We start from the raw sequence: 17,640 nt of genomic DNA, 5'->3' as shown, positions 1-17,640 counted from the left end.
ATGCTGAGTGACTATCCTCTTCCTCCTCAATGATCATGCTGATAGCTTGTAAGAATATTTTTGTTTCTGAGCGGTGCCACCAGTGGCCAAGGCCCCATTTTTCAGCCCCTGTTTAACAGGGGCGTGTAATTACAATTTTTGATGCAATTCTTTGCAGCAGGGCTCATTCCTGCGCTCCAACTAGAGTATCTGTGAGGGGTTGCAGTGTTGTGGCACCAACACCAGTGCCTAAGGCCCAATTTTTCAGCCCCTGTTTAACAGGGGTGTGTAATTACAATTTTTGATGCAATTCTTTGCAGCAGGGCTCTTTCCTGCACTCCAACTAGAGTATCTGTGAGGGGTTGCAGTGTTGTGGCACCAGCACCAGTGCCTAAGACAAAATTTTTCAGCCCCTGTTTAACAGGGGTGTGTAATTACAATTTTTGATGCAATTCTTTGCAGTAGGGCGCGTTCCTGCGCTCCAACTAGAGTGTCTGTGAGGGGTTGCAGTGTTGTGGCACCAGCACCAGTGCCTAAGGCCCAATTTTTCAGCCCCTGCTTAACAGGGGCATGTAATTACAATTTTTGATGCAATTCTTTGCAGCAGGGCTCGTTCCTGCGCTCCAACTAGAGTATCTGTGAGGGGTTGCAGTGTTGTGGCACCAGCACCAGTGCCTAAGGCCCAATTTTTCTGTCCTTGTTCAACAGGGACATGTAATTACAATTCTTGATCTAATATTTCACAGCAGGGCCCATTCCAGCGCCCACCAACAGTAACTGTGAGGTCTTACAGTGCTGTGGCACCAGCACCACCACCACCACCAAAGGCCCAATTTTTCTGCCACTGTTCAACAGGTGCATGTAATTACAATTCTTGATCTAATATTTCACAGCAGGGCCTGTTCTAGCGCCCACCAAGAGTAACTGTGAGGACTTACAGTGTTGTGGCACCAGCACCGCCACCATCACCAAAGGCCCAATTTTTCTGACCATGTTCAACAGGGGCATGTAATTACAATTCTTAATCTAATATTTCACAGCAGGGCCCTGTGAGGGCTTACAATGTTGTGGCAACACCAACACCTAAGGCCACAAAATCTGCAGAGTATATAGGGCAGGCCCCTACTTTCAAACATCCAACTTACAAACGACTCCTACTTGCAAACGGAAGGAGACAACAGGAAGTGAGATGAAATCTACCCCTAGGAAGGGAAATTCTCTCCTGTAAGAGTTAATATGGGAAAAACGTTTCTCCTTTTCACTGATGCTTTATCACCAATCCTTGTTTCACTAAAAACCTCAAATTTTCTAAAAACATTTGTCATTGTGACAGAAAGTGAGGTGAAATCTTCTCAGGAAGAGAAATTTGCTTTTCGTGATGACTCCATTCTCCCTAGCTTGATTTAGTAGAACTTCAAGAGAGATTGAGAAAGATGGTAGTGGATCAGCAGGGAGTTTCATGTATGTATCAATATCACCAAGGAGTCTCAAGGAGTCCAAAATCCTCTTATAGGCTTTCCAAAAGCCACTTCTTAACAGCATGGTCCGTCTCACACTTTTTTTTTTTTTTAAAGACTAAGGTTTTATCAGAGCTGAGGCAAGAAGAACCTTACCTTACCACAGATGAGCCTTACCTAAATTTAGTCCTAAATTTAAAAATCTCAAGCAGTGCCTCCAAACTGGAATGGAATAAAACGGTATTTCTATATACCTGACAAGACCAGCTAGGTATAATTACAGCAACTACCACACTCACAAGACTCTCCCAGTACTGGTGAGATAACTTCTTTCTGAACACAAGAAGAAATGAGTCAAAGTCGATGTTCAAAGCTATCTGATTTAATTCTGGGTGGGTATACAACTTATATACATTATCATTAGCCAATCATAATATGGAAAATTGGCGGGGTTAATACAGAGGTGTACATTACATATCATTAATTATTCCATCTGCTTTCATGACTCATAGTCATGAGTCCTGCTTCCCTGTGTCTTGTCTCATGACACAGGAAGGGTGGCCCAGACATATTGAGCAACAATTCTTTGTTTAGACGGTACAGAATAAAACTGCTTATACAAGCTATATTTTCCTATATGTGTGCTTTATAGAGAACCTGTTATCAACTAGTTGACTTTAACTAAAGTCTGAATATACAAGTTAAGCTATATGAATCCAAAATGGAGTCACCTTTGTTCAGTCATATTACTACACCGGGGTTATCATCTGGGACTGTATCAGGATAATAGTAGCTCTCATGTCCTGCAGTCCCTGGGCAGCCCGACCGTTAATCCACATGGCTTGTCGATGGTGCAAACAGTTATCTGTGGTGGCAGCTTGCACAGGGTCTGCCTCATGTAGAATTCCAATATTCTCCTCACTTGGGTAAGTCACATTATCTCTCTCCAGACAGTGTGCAGCAGCCCGGGCAGGTCCAAGGGGCCTGTGGTTCTACGTGTCCTGGGAAAAATTCTGTGGGCAATACCTCCTAACATGCCCACTTGGTTGCATCTGTAGCAGAGGTCCCCCTTCCCTTGTGAAGATGGTAGCTGAGTGGGACCTACGCCAAAAGGGGAGAGAGCCACACACAGAATAGGCTCATCAAATGACCTGAGCAGCGGAGAGTTGGATGACCAGGCGTCAAGCTGTTACCATGGCAGATGCGCTCCATGCGAGCCTAAGACCCCAGCTCAACCGGTCCCCAACATTCCATGGAGTGCTGCCTCTCCACACCAGTCGTCGGTTAGTACCATACAAGGCCAGGCACCACTGGACATCACGCTGGAACTCTGCCACCTCTGAGGTATCTGCTGGTGGGTTGCTGGCCTGGTTGCTCTCCATTCGTTCAGTGATTAGGGTCGGTTTGGATTTGTTGCTGGAGACTTTTCCCAGGGCTTCTAAGAGATCCTTCAAGGTGCTGCGCTTGAGTCTGGCGTAGTGATGTTCCATCTGCGGTTAGGTGCAGAGGATCCCTGTGGGGATTTGGGTGTGCCTAGGCAAGAGGAAGCATCCCACAGCTTGCCACCAATTGTGACGGATCCTATCCCACACTCCACTTGAGTGCTTCCGTTAGTAATAGGGCTTCCTCCAGTCTGACCATCAGAGAGATCAAATATTATAGCTGCACGGAATACAAGGCTAGCAGGTAATAGCTTGTATGAATCATGAATGATTTATTGGACAGTATACAGGCTTTTTATGCACTTTTTAACACATGGAGTTAGATAACGAGGTGGGGCTGACTCATGGCTACCCCTCCCCCCCTCAGCAACAACTTAGCTGAAAACTATATAATTAACATGTTAATTAACACAGCACTTAAAGCAGCCCAGGTCTGGCTCCAGAGGCCAATGTGGCCAGCTCTTTCAATGATCATGTATTGTTCAGTATTAAACAAACAAAGAATAGTCTTTGGGCAAATCCAAGAAAACAGTCTCTCAAAAATGTAAAAAAAGAGGCACATACAAATAACAGGGTGAAGATGGGCAGAAAAAGTCCCTGCAGCCAGTGTCCATGACACTGGCCAAGGCCAAAATGATGTCATACATGCCATGAGTCTTCAATGGCATTTTTTTCTATCATCTGAAGGAGAGGTAGATTGTCTTGCTTTCAAAATAAACCATGAAGACATGGATGGATGGGTGAACTTTCATAAAATATTTAAAACAAAGTAAATAGTGTTTTTAGCTTTTGGTGCTCAGATGCTATTTAGTTCTGCTTTAAAACATAAGTTTAGTCAAAATAAAATAAAAATTAGCACAATGGACATGACTGTTACACACAGGCTAGCACATGATAATGCTGAACTCTAGATGGATATAAAAGACACAAATTATTACAGTATTGTTTTTTTTAATGCAAACAGTGTACACTAATTTGACCTGGTATCAGCCTCTTGTAGTCTCTACCCAATTGGGCTGGGGTGTGAGAGTTAAAAGCAGCACAAGGAGCCAAGCAGTTTGTGTGTTGACATGGTAGAAGCAGAAATCAGAGTGACAGAGAGATGAACTCATCACTATGCTGTTTGTGGTTAATGGGTTGAATTTCCTGGTTATCAGACTGAGGACATCTAGCATCTTTGGCTATTCATTTGTATCTTATTTTTGGCTGAGATTCTGCTTTAAGCTTTGTAACATGAGGACTTTCCTAAACTATCCAATCAGTTTATATTTAATCAAGCAGGCTTCTAGTGCATAGCTCCCAACTGTCCCTGATTTGGAGGGACTGTCCCTGATTTGGAACAAAAGTCTCTCTGTCCTCTTCATTTGTCCCTCATTTTGGTCTGATCTACTGTATATAGCTGTATATAAAATGCACTTTTTATCTTTCAAAAAGTGTTTCACACTGCTAAACCTTTCATCCAATATCTAACTTGATACATTTGTAAATTTCAAAAGCCAGTATAAAGAAATAGTAGTGGTTAAAAAAGCGGGTTTACTTAATCAATTTGTTTGTACAATTCTCCTTTAAGGGGGCGTGGCCTATGCCTAGATACTTTTGCTAATAGATGTCCCTCGTTCCCATCTCAAAAAGTTAGGAGGTATGCTCTAGTGTTGGTAAACGAGGATCAGAGTTAAGGAGAAAACATGAAGTTATCTCTTTGGGGGATATTTACTAAAATTGGAGCACTCACAATCTGGTGCAGCTGTGCATGGTAGCTTCTAACTTCAGCTTGTTCAATTAAGCTTTGGCAATAAGGTCCGGTTCACAATGGTGCGACATGGGCTCTAACTTTGAGAGCACATGTCACATGACATGTAAAAAACAATGATTCCCTATGAGAGCCGACATAATTGGTCTGACATGTGTCCGGCTTTGGAAAAAGTTCCTGCACTACTTTGGTTTGACTTGGGTGCGATTTCAGCCCATAGAATTAAATGGAAATTGCATCCAAGTCAGATCACCATCTTAACTGATCTAATTTGTGGCATGCGACATGTGCTCTGAGATCAAGTGTGTGCAATGTTAGCAATGCAAAATCACTAAAAAAAAAAAAAAAACAGCGTGTAGTCCCGCCGCTGAACCATACCAGGCCTTTTGGGGGGGGAACCCCACAACAAATGCTATGACTAAGGCTGTTGCCGAAACACGTCAGCTGTTTTGCTTGTTACTTTTTCTAACCAACCATTAAAATCAGCAAAATGTAAAATAAAAAACTGTGTGGGGGTCCCCCCAAGACCATACCAGACCTAAGTCACACTCATCTCAAAGTCGGATCAAAATTGAATCCCATTCATTTAAGTGGCATGAAAGTTGCATGGAAGTCGGACTGAAGTCGCAGGACAAAGTTGGACAAAGTTGGATCGAAAGTCGCGCAACTTTCATGTGGCACCAGTGTGAACCGGGCCTTAAATCTGGAAGCTGATCGGTTTCTTTGCAGAGCTGCACCAGATTTTGTACTCTCCAGTTTTCATAAAAGAAATTACCTAAATTTTTTTTTTTTTTAAATACTAGTAGTAAAATATTTACCTGTTTTATTGGCCTCTGGAAGTTGTAAATGGAAATCTCTACTTGCTTCTGCTGCTCTTCAAAGAAATGATCACATTTGTCAGTAGGGAGAACTGTGGCATAACCAAGGCCTGCTCCCTAAACTCTGTACTTGATAAAGGACAGACATTCATTCGGTGAAGCAAGGAAGAAGGCCTACTTCAGTGACTGATTAGCCATCTTGTTGCTGCAGGAGGCCCGCATTGAAAGATAGTAGCAATGTCATGTAGTATGGATGTATAATTGCTCAAAGACACGAAAGAGACAAATCAGCAAGCACTGTGTAGTTTTACTAAGCCGAAGGTCATAATCAAGATATTGAAGTGATACTCATTTGTATCAGGTTTTTAGACACCTGACTCGTTTGTGCGTGGGTATTATTTAGCTTCTTTTTTCAGGTCACATTCAGGCCTTCAGGCCCAGCCCTGGGGATACAAAAATGAATGATCCCATGTTAAAGCATGTGGTTAATAAACAACAAGAAGATCATTTTAAGTTGGAGAACCACGGTGGTTATGTAAATTAGTCTGATACTCTTATAGTAATACATACCGACGCATCCATCTTCAAAACTTGAGAAAGTTCAGAGAAGGGCAACACAACTGATAAGAGGCATGGAGGAGCTCAGCTATGAGGGAAGATTAGAGGAACCAACTTTACTCTCTTGAGATGAGGCATTTAAGGGAGGATGTGATCACCATTATCAAATAAATAAGTGGTCCATATAGTGAACTTGGTTTTGAGGTATTTACTTTAAGGTCATCACAGAGAACAAGGGAGCATTTTTTACATCTGGAGGAAAAGAGATTTAAAGAAAAAGTTCTCCTTTGGTAATATATTACATGTTACACCGGTATTTAGGGTGTAAGATGTAACATGTTACCAAAATGCACCTGTCCGCACCCCTCTGATCTCTCTCTATGACAGCGGGTGGGGGATATTCTCCCCACACCTGCTGTCACAATTCAAAAACGGCTTTACGGGGCTCTGCCCACACTGTCACATCCTTCATTCTTGGTTTCCGGTGAATGAATGAACTAGGAGCACTGTCTGCCATTGTGCCAAGTGGCTTGTAGCTCTCAATGAGCTGCGAGGGTGCTGGTGAGTACTCTTGTAGTTCATTGATTCTTCCTGCAGTTTGTTTGAAGTGATATATGTAAAGAGAGAGCACAAGCCATTACTGTACAGAAGCCATGTTTACTGAAAGACCCAGCAGGAACAGGAAACACCACACAGGAAGAAGTACAACAGAGATGAACCATAGAGTTGCTTTTAAAGAAACATATCATCCATAACATCTCCCCCTTTTAGTGTTAATAAATGAACATTGTGAAATTCAAAAGAAACACAGCAATAACACATTCTATAGGTTAAGTCTCATAGGTGGTTTTGAACATCTACCACTACGGGTGAAGACTGGCCCTTCTGCAAGGATTCCTTTAGACCTCTCTGAAGTTACTGGGCTCCTCTCATCACGTACTGGCATGCTCTGCGCTGGACAGCTGTCAGATATACTTGCTTGCCCAGAACTGTCATTGCCGTTGGTATGAGGCATTGCCTCTGTACATGCCTCACTGTCAATGGGTGAGTATGTCCTGTGATACTGGGTGAATCCGATCTATCAACGGAATACTGAGATTCAGGCTGCTTTGCCACTCTCAAATCCACTCGACTGCGGCGATAGAGAGTTCCTTCAACGTCCACAAGATAGGAGCATGGTGCAACCTTTTGCAGACAAGTACCTATTTTCCAACGGCCTCTTCGATCTCCAGGTAATGATTTCATATGGATGCGTTCCCCAATATTCAATTCTGGCAAATCTCTGGCCGATGTGTCATATTGTGCCTTTGATACTTGTCTCTTAATCTTTAACTTTTCTGTAACACCTTGTATGACAGAGGGTTCAAGCAGCCTCTTTGTTACCGGTAAGGAGGTCTTTAATCTCCTTGACATCAGTCTTTGTGCCGGACTACTATCCATGCCTTCAGTCGGAGTGTTACTCCAATGTAAAATGGCCTTCCATGGGTCTTTACCATCACTTTGTGCTTTCTTGCATAAAATTTTAACAATCTTTACAGCTGATTCAGCTTTGCCATTAGCCTGTGGATGACGTGGTGAGGAAGTAACATGCTCAAACTCCCATTCAGTGTCAAATTTTCTGAATTGTAGGCTTGCAAACTGAGGGCCATTGTTGGAGATCACTGTATCTGGTTGGCCATGACATGCAAACTGAGCCTTGCACCTCTTAATTTTAGTTTCAGTGGAGAAGAAGAAGAAGGTCTATTTCCCAGAAGTCTGAATAATGATCGACTAATAGCAGGTATTCCTTGCCTGTGTAGTTGAATAAGTCCATACTGATATTCTGCCACGGACGTGTAGGTATCTCATGTGACATCACATGTTGCGCCCGAGTCCAGCTGGCAGGGTTGGATTATATTGTTTAATCTGAGGTTAACAAACCATTTTTTGCCCTTTGTGTTTACAGCACCAATGCATTCTGAGGAGTAAACCATATCAGTGCTAAGCAGGTGTGTGCGTCCTCCGGATCTGACATTTGCTCAATTGTGTGCAGCTTCCTTAATTCCATTTTACTGGAGAGACACACTCTTGCAAAGTGATTTGGTTTACCACATGCAGTACAGATTTTCCCATATGCAGGACACTTTTCTTTCTCTCGTACATGCACATTGCTGCAATACTTGCATGATGCAGGCTTCCTCCCAGCTGAGTTGTGTAGGTGACCCTTGTGCTGAAACTTATGCTGGTGGTTTTTGAAGCTTTGCTGTTGTTTAGAGGCTGCATTGATATTGTCAATCAGTTTATCCTGCTCCATAGCTTTCATATGTTTGTCATTAAGTTCTGCAGTGCGACCAGGGGCGTAACTACCACCATAGCGACCCATGCGGGCGCTATGGGGCCCGCAGCCAAGTGGGGCCCAATGAGGTTGAGAGCACCGCCGGCACAGTCTCCCAGCCAGGGGAAAAGAGAGGAGAGGAAGAGGCAAGCTGTGACCTGTGCCCAATACAGCGTTGCCTGTGCCCAAAACAGCCTGGTCTGCCTGTGTCCCATACAGCCTCACCAGTGCAGAGGAAGAGGCAAACCACCCGGATCAGCAGAGAGCTGAAATGCCCGATGTAAGAGCTTTCATTAGAACTTCCAGTGTTCCCGGGGCTCACGTCACATAGCTCCACCTCTTGGCCCGGTGCCTTTGATAGACAGAACACCAATCAAATGAGGGACGTGTGAAGTCATCAAAGGTGTCAGGCCAAGAGGTGGGGCTATGTGACGATGAGCCCCGGGAAGACGGGAAATTCAAATGAAAGCTATTACAGCGGGCAATCCCGCTCTCTGCTGATCCGGGTGGCTTGCCTCTTCCTCTGCACAGGTGAGGCTGTATGGAGCACAGGCAGACCAGGCTGTATTGGGCACAGGCAATGCTGTATTGGGCACAGGTCACGCTGCATGGGGTACAGGTCACGCTGCATGGGGTACAGGTCACGCTGCATGGGGTACAGGTCACGCTGCATGGGGCACAGGTCACGCTGCATGGGGCACAGGTTACGCTGTATGGGGCACAGGTCACGCTGTATGGGGCACAGGTCACGCTGCATTGGGCACAGGTCACGCTGCATTGGGCACAGGTCACGCTGCATTGGGCACAGGTCACATTGTATGGGGCACAGGTCACACTGCATTGGGCACAGGTCACGCTGTATGGGGCACAGGTCACGCTGTATGGGGCACAGGTCACGCTGTATGGGGCACAGGTCACGCTGCATTGGGCACAGGTCACGCTGCATTGGGCACAGGTCACGCTGCATTGGGCACAGGTCACGCTATATGTGGCACAGGTCACGCTGCATTGACACTAGGGCAGCTGTGGGGGGGGCTGTTTGCAGGGGGGCCCCATACAACATTTTGCTATGGGGCCCTGCTATTTCTAGTTACGCCCGAGTGCGACATATCTCAATTGCTGTTTGTAGATCTAAATCATGTTTCCTCAATAGGTGGCGGTGTGTGCTTTCACTGGTGATACCCAAAACTATTTTATCACGAATAATTTCATCTCTCAGAGAGCCATACTCACAGCTTGCAGCTTTTTCTCTTAGCCGTGTGACATACCTGTCTATTGATTCACAGTCTTCTTGCTTACAGCAGCCAAATATATATCTTTCATATATGACATTTTTAGAGGGTCTGAAGAAAGCTTCTAATGCATCCAGAATGGTTTTGGTGTCACTGTTTTGCTCCTCTGTGAGGTTCAGATTATGCTTGTAAACATGGAGGCATTCACTGCCCATCACCCTCCTCAGTGTGGCTGCTTGCACTGCTGCAGGCTTCTCATTTAACCCTTTGGCTAGGGAGTAGTCCTCAAACTCTGCCCTGAAATTGTCCTAGTTACTGCTGACATCTCCACTCACCCTCATTGCCTCAGGCAGTGGAATGCTGTTAGCTGCCATGATGCTGTTTTCCTTGCTGCAAATACTCAGCATCCAGGACAGGACTGCAATTGTCAGGAGCCACAATCAGTTCCAAGAACACTCACATCAAGGCTAGCAGGCTCTCAGCATCAAGTGTGTAGAAAGAGCATGGATCCAGAAATCTTCTGACACCATGTTTGAAGTGATATATGTAAAGAGACAGCACTAGCCATTACTGTACAGAAGCCATGTTTACTGAAAGGAAACCAGCAGGAACAGAAAACACCACACAGGAAGAAGTACAACAGAGATGAACCATAGAGTTGCATTTAAAGAAACATATCATCCATAACACAGTTCAGTAACTGCCAGCCATACAGATATGCAGATTTAGCATACAAAAAAATGAACGATCATTTATTCGATATTCTCATTGTGGGTAGGAGGCCTAAAATTTAATTGGATACTAACATATATAGGTAATAACATTAGGCGTAATTGATCTAGAGAATATGAAATCGCCTCCTGGGAGATCGGGAAGGAATTGTTTCACCCTACTGGAACAAATTGGATCATGCTTTATTGCTATTTTTTGCCTCCCTCTGGATCAACTGTGGTTATAGGATTGTGTATATAGAGGATTTCTATTTGTTTGTTTTTATTTCTATTGGTTGAACTAGATTTGTGTAATTTTGTCAACCTGACTCATTATGTATTTATGTAAATGATGAATTATATGCAATCCAAAGAAAGGGATGAGATTTTTACTTGCTCAAGGAACAAAGTGTTTGGCCATGTTTTCTAATCATTGTGCCTACATATCTATTCAAATGTAGTATCCATAGACATAATATAATATATATACACTATACCCCTCACATTTTTGTAAATATTTTATTATATCTTTTCATATGACAACACTGAAGAAATGACACTTTGCTACAATGTAAAGTAGTGAATGTACAACTTGTATAAAAGTGTAAATTTGCTGTCCCCTCAAAATAACGCAACAGACAGCCATTAATGTCTAAACCGCTGGCAACCTAAGTGAAAATGTCCAAATTGGTCCCAAAGTGTCAATATTTTGTGTGGCCACCATTATTTTCCGGCACTGTCTTAACCCTCCTGGGCATGGAGTTCACCAAAGCTTCAAAGGTTGCCACTGGAGTCCTCTTCCACTCCTCCATGATGACATCACGGAGCTGGTGGATGTTAGAGACCTTGCGCGCCCCCACCTTCCGTTTGAGGATGCCCCACAGATGCTCAATAGAGTTTAGGTCTGAAGACATGCTTGGTCAGTCCATCACCTTTACCCTCAGCTTCTTTAGCAAGGTAGTGGTCATCTTGGAGGTGTGTTTGCTGTTGTTATGTTGGAATACTGCCCTGCGGCCCAGTCTCCAAAGGGAGGGGATCATGCGCTACTTCAGTATGTCACAGTACATGTTGGCATTCATGGTTCCCTCAATGAACTGTAGCTCCCCAGTGCTGGCAGCACTCATGCAGCCCCAGACCATGACACTCCCACCACCATGCTTGACTGTAGGCAAGACACACTTGTCCTTGTACTCCTCACCTGGTTGCCGCCACACACGCTTGACACCATCTGAACCAAATAGGTTTATCTTGGTCTCATCAGACCACAGGACATGGTTCTAGTAATCCATTTCCTTAGTCTGCTTGTCTTCAGCAAACTGTTTGAGGGTAGTCTTGTGCATCATCTTTAGAAGAGGCTTCCTTCTGGGATGACAGCCATGCAGATCAATTTGATGCAGTGTGCGGCGTATGGTCTGAGCGCTGACAGGCTGACTCCCATCCCTTAAACCTCTGCAGCAATGCTGGCAGCACTCATATGTCTATTTCCCAAAGACAACCTCTGGATATGAGGCTGAGCATGTGCACTGAACTTCTTTGGTCAACCATGGTGAGGCCTGTTCTAAACAGGGATCTTGTCCTGTTTGAACTGCAGCCTGGTGGCCATGACCATACAGCAGTTTGTTTCAGGGTCTTGGCAATCTTCTTATAGCCTAGGTCATCTTTATGTAGAGCAACAATTTTTTTTTCAGCTCCTCAGAGAGTAATTTGCCATGATGTGCCATGTTGAATTTCCAGTGACCAGTATGACCTGAGACCTTGTAACACTAACGGATCACATGACACCAGGGAGGGAAAATGGCTAATTGGGCCCAATTTGGACATTTTCACTTAGGGGTGTACTCACTTTTATTGCCAGCAGTTTAAACATTAATGGCTGTGTGTTGAGTTATTTTGAGAGGACAGCAAATTTACCTTTTTATACAAGCTGTACACATTGTAGCAAAGTTACAAAGACTAATGTGCAAAACCACAACCTCCTATATAAATTAAACAACCTAAGCAAAAAATATTGAAATTCTTCCTGCTATAACATAAGACGTGTAACCTCGTCTTCTCTAATATATAACAATTAACCAGTGTGCAAAATAATCATAAATGGTAAAATGCAACTAAGGGTGCGGAAAAGTGCTCCGCAACAATATAAAAAATAGGCATAAAATTAAACTGAGCAAATAGTGACATATGTACTGTACATATCATACACGCATCCCTTCAGTGTGAAATGCAATCAGACCACAAACTAAAATAAGAATAATAAATAGTGTAGTCCAAAAAAGTGACAATGGTGCAATGCAATCCACACCAATATCATGCAAAATGTGACTTCAAGTGTTCCAAAAGTCTATTTAAGAAGTGCATATAGCAGTGACTTGTGCTGTTCTTTGCTTCTGGTGCACATGCCGATTGTTCCCCCCAGCCTCTCACCTCCAGTAGCAGCCCCCCCGTGGGCCGAGTCAAGCAGATGGATAATGCTATGATAGAGGGGATATGTTTCCTGCAGCAGCAGCATTCACCTTCCCTGAGGGGTGTCCGTGGATGTGGCTCTCCGCTTCACCTCCCGCCACTCACAGTAGTCCCAGAACTTTCCATAATTTTCCTTACGGAAAAAATTATGGAAAAGCTGTCATAACTTTCCCAGTCTTTTGGATAGAAGTCCCCCTCTCAAGGGATGTAGCAACTGTCCTGAGCTATGCTCAGCTCTGGCTTATATCAATCCTGCACAGATCCTGCAGAGGCCCTTACACAGGCTGCAAGCAACTAGCAAAGCCTGAGCACTGGATTGAAGATTCCGTTCCACCCAAGGCACTTTGGAACCTTCAAGTTCCCGGCCACAATCCAGAACTACCAAATCTGGAGAAAACATAGAGCACAGCTTTCTCCATTCACCATAAACATTTCACAAACTGCACCTTTGAGAATTCTGTGTCCTTTTTTACCAATTTACATAGTGGCAGAGTCTCACACTGTCAGACCAGTAACAATAATGCCCCGTACAAACGGTCGGACTTTGTTCGGACATTCCGACAACAAAATCCTAGGATTTTTTCCGACGGATGTTGGCTCAAACTTGTCTTGCATACACACGGTCACACAAAGTTGTCGGAAAATCCGATCGTTCTAAACGCGGTGATGTAAAACACGTACGTCGGGACTATAAACGGGGCAGTGGCCAATAGCTTTCATCTCTTTATTTATTCTGATCATGCGTGGCACTTTGTCCGTCGGATTTGTGTACACACGATTGGAATTTCCGTCAACGGATTTTGTTGTCGGAAAATTTTATATCCTGCTCTCAAACTTTGTGTGTCGGAAAATCCGATGGAAAATGTCCGATGGAGCCCACACACGGTCAGAATTTCCAACAACACGCACCAATCAGACATTTTCCATCGGAAAATCCGACCGTGTGTATGGGGCAATAGACATTGTCATTGCTCCTATTTGTGTTAGCTTAAACCATAAAAATACAGAAAGGAGCTTCCGACCAAAACCAGATGAAAAAGTCCATGATGACTTTACTTGTATTTCAAGGGCAACACTACTCCCCCTTATTCAAGACTCAACACAGGATTACCTTTGATGGACTCAGAGGAAACAGTGACTTGACAGATCTGTGGCTAGGTGGGCAGCAAAGTGGCTTCCACCTAGCTTATCTAGGGTTGTTGGTTTGAATCCCAGCCATGACACCACCTGCATGGAGTTTGCATGTTTTCTCCGTGCCTGCGTGGGTTTTCTCCAGGTACTCTGGTTGTCTCCTACACGCCAAAGACATTCTGGTAGGTTAAATGGCTCTAATATGTGTATGTGCACTAGGGATCTTAGATTGCAAGCTCCTCGAGGGAAGGAACTGATGTAAATGTACAATATATGTGTAAAGTGCTGCATAAATGTACTGCACTATATAAGTACCTGTAATAAATAAAATCTTTAATTGAACCACTATTAAACTCTCTTCATGAAGTAACAACTTAGTAGCAGTGGAGCTCCATTGTTGCTCACTGCTGTCAAGTTGTTACTCCAATAAAATTTCTCATAATGTCCCTGTAGGTGCCTCAGCCAATGTGGGATAGGGAATATGCTTGAACTTTCTACTACTAGCAGAGCTATGTGTGTGATGGAAAAATCTGGACAGCCGCACTCCGGATTGGAAAAGTGAAAAATAAAATCCTCTTTATTGAAAAAGTAATAACATGATTAAAATCCGTACATGGCTTTGTTGGGATAATGCAGCATAACCGCTAACGCGTTTCACGCTCCCATAGAGCGCTTACTCATAGCTGGTTTGTACAAAAGTGATCACGACTTATATACACATAATTTGTCTACCACATGACTACATGTTGATTATCTGATTCTAAACAGCTGGTCGTTAGTCTGTGTGGGATTTTTTTGGCATAGATGTGATTGGATGTGCATCCTATAGTGAAATCACTAATGAAGACATGAATATATAAATGAAATGTGTTCATGTTGACAAATGTCAACATATATGAATGATAAAAAATTCTTTTCAAGGTTTTTGAAAAAACATATTTGTTATTTTCCAAAATCACGAGAATGAGATAGGTGCTGGAATTTGACGTTCAAACGTATAAATTATCATACGGATAGGCGCAAGTATGGGCAAACTATGTGAACTGGTGGCTGCGGTATAATGTAAATGGTGTATAGAGTGAAAATTGGGTCTATATGCATGTGGTAAAAAGATGTGTATCCAACACCACTAGCGGTGTCAAAAAAAAAAAAAAAAACTGAATATGTGTGTATGGTGCATAAATATATATAAAAAATATATAAAAGATTAAACCACATAAAGGTAAAAATATAAATAATAATAAAAAGCAATTCTTTATATATGTGTATATGTACGATGATTTCAGCTTTCAAAAAACGTGATAAAGTATGTGAATTGGAAGCTGGACAGAAAACTAGCGTCCTGTCACAATGATGCGTCCAATAATCTCCTGATTTGCAGGAGTCTATGTGTAAATAAGTGCTTTTGCTTCAATTCCTACATGTGTGAATTTTAATCTTTGCAGCATATAAAAGATTATGAAACTTATCACTCACTGATAACCCCGCCACTCCAGTTTCACAAAAGTGCTCATTTAAAACCTTGCATCATTCCGTATGGGATGCATTCATCCCAATCAAGCAACAACATTAACGTTGCTGAACGTCTTTCTTTGAAGCAATCACATCTCTCGATGAATTGTCTTCAAGTGTATGGGCAGAACTATATGAGGTGGATAAAAATGGGACAAAATACAGTGTTTGCGCACCTGTCACTATTCTTTTATGTATAGTATAGTATTGGCAGTGACCATATGACAGGTTCATCCAATATATGTGTTTATATCAATGGATAAGTTACAATCTCACTCAACCAATTATTATGTGAAATAAACAACTGATCTACCCCTTTGAAGACCACAGCTCTTAAATCAACTCAAAACACATGAGAACTTTGCAGAGAAAGTAATAAACTATGTACACATATGGTGAAAAACATTTGTACAAACATTTGTGCAAAGTTAGTGTTATGGTCTACCTACAGCTACCATCAAACAATAATGTCTAATTAGAGACGAGATTCAAGTGACAGTGAATGCGAAAGATATAGTAAATTGTTTCTTTTTTAATGAAAGCATATATGCATATCACTAGTCATTTGCTCGTATGAGTGGGGGGATGTGTGGCCCAATAAAATGGATCGATTACTGGGGATATGTGTAAACTCAAAACACATGAGAATTCAATCAAGCAACAACATTAACGTTGCTGAACGTCTTTCTTTGAAGCAATCACATCTCTCGATGAATTGTCTTCAAGTGTATGGGCAAAACTATATGAGATGGATAAAAATGGGACAAAATACAATGTTTGCGCACCTGTCACTATTCTTTTATGCATAGTATAGTATTGGCAGTGACCATATGACAGGTTCATCCAATATATGTGTTTATATTAATGGATAAGTTACAATCTCACTCAACCAATTGTTATGTAAAAATAAACAACTGATCTACCCCATTAAAGACCACAGCTCTTCAATCAACTCAAAACACATGAGAACTTTGCAAAGAAAGTAATGAACCATGTATACATGTGGTGAAAAACATTTGTGCAAAGTTAGTGTTATGGTCTACCTACAGTTGCCATCAAACAATAATGTCTAATTAGAAGCGAGATTCAAGTGACAGTGAATGCGAAAGATATAGTAAATTGTTTCTTTTTTGCTGAAAGCATATATGCATATCACTAGTCATTTGCTCGTATGAGTGGGAGGATGTGTGGCTCAATAAAATGGATCGATTACTGGGGATATGTGTAAAAGAGGAACTCATATATTAATATGTGTCCCTATATGTTTTTTTGCTCCATCATCCACCAAAAGAATGTGGATGTGTGATCAAGGAAAGAGTTGGGAGGAAGGGTTACAGATGTATTACTCGGGGATATAGCTTCAATGTTGTTTTATTCATAGAAATGTGAAACGTCCCACTCAAAGTTTAACCCCCGTGGGATCCTGGTGTCCAACGAGAATATCCAAAGGACTTCTCGTTTGCACAGTAACTGGAATCTGTCACCTCCTCTCACTGGTGTGATGATTTTCTCAATGCCCTGAATAGTTAAACTGGAAGTGTCTTTGTGGTGTGTGTAAACCCAGTGCTTTGATACATTGGTTAAGATCTCCTTCTCAATATTGTACAGGTGATCATGTAACCTGTCTCTGAGACGCCGTGTTGCGCATCCAACGTATTGTACCTGGCAACTGGTGCATGTAATAACATATACCACAAATTTGGTGTTACAATTAATAAACACGGGGATCGAGAATTCTTTTTGATTGCTGCATGATTTTATGAGTTGACCCGTTTTAATGTACCTGCAGTAATTACAAGTTTTTATTCCACACTTGAAATTGCCTGTGAAGTTGAGCCAATTGGATTTTATTCGGTTGGTTGAGAACAAACTGGGAGACAATGAGCGTCCCAATGTGGGTGCTCTGCGGGATACAACCTTGATCCCTTTAGAAAGGATGTTATTATATATAGGGTCATTATACAAAACAGGAAGGTGTTTCATGATAATTTTCTTGATTGTATTAAATTCAGAGTTGTATGGAGTAGAAAATACCGGGATTCTAGGGGACATGTCCCTTCTCTGTTGAATGTTTTTAGCTGGTTTTTTCTTTACAAGTGAAGGTCTTGGGATAGATCTTACTGTGTTGAGTGCTTTTTGTACTGATGTTTCTTTATAGCCTCGAGCTTTAAACCTGTTTGCCATGCTTTTGGCTTCAGCCTCAAAAGTATCAGGAGAGCTACATATGCGCTTTAACCTTAAAAACTGGCTATATGGAATGCCTCTGATGGTGTG

This window comes from Aquarana catesbeiana, linkage group LG13 (genome assembly GCF_042186555.1).
Source record: "Aquarana catesbeiana isolate 2022-GZ linkage group LG13, ASM4218655v1, whole genome shotgun sequence".
NCBI lineage: Eukaryota > Metazoa > Chordata > Amphibia > Anura > Ranidae > Aquarana > Aquarana catesbeiana.
Note: the sequence above shows the minus strand (reverse complement) of the source record.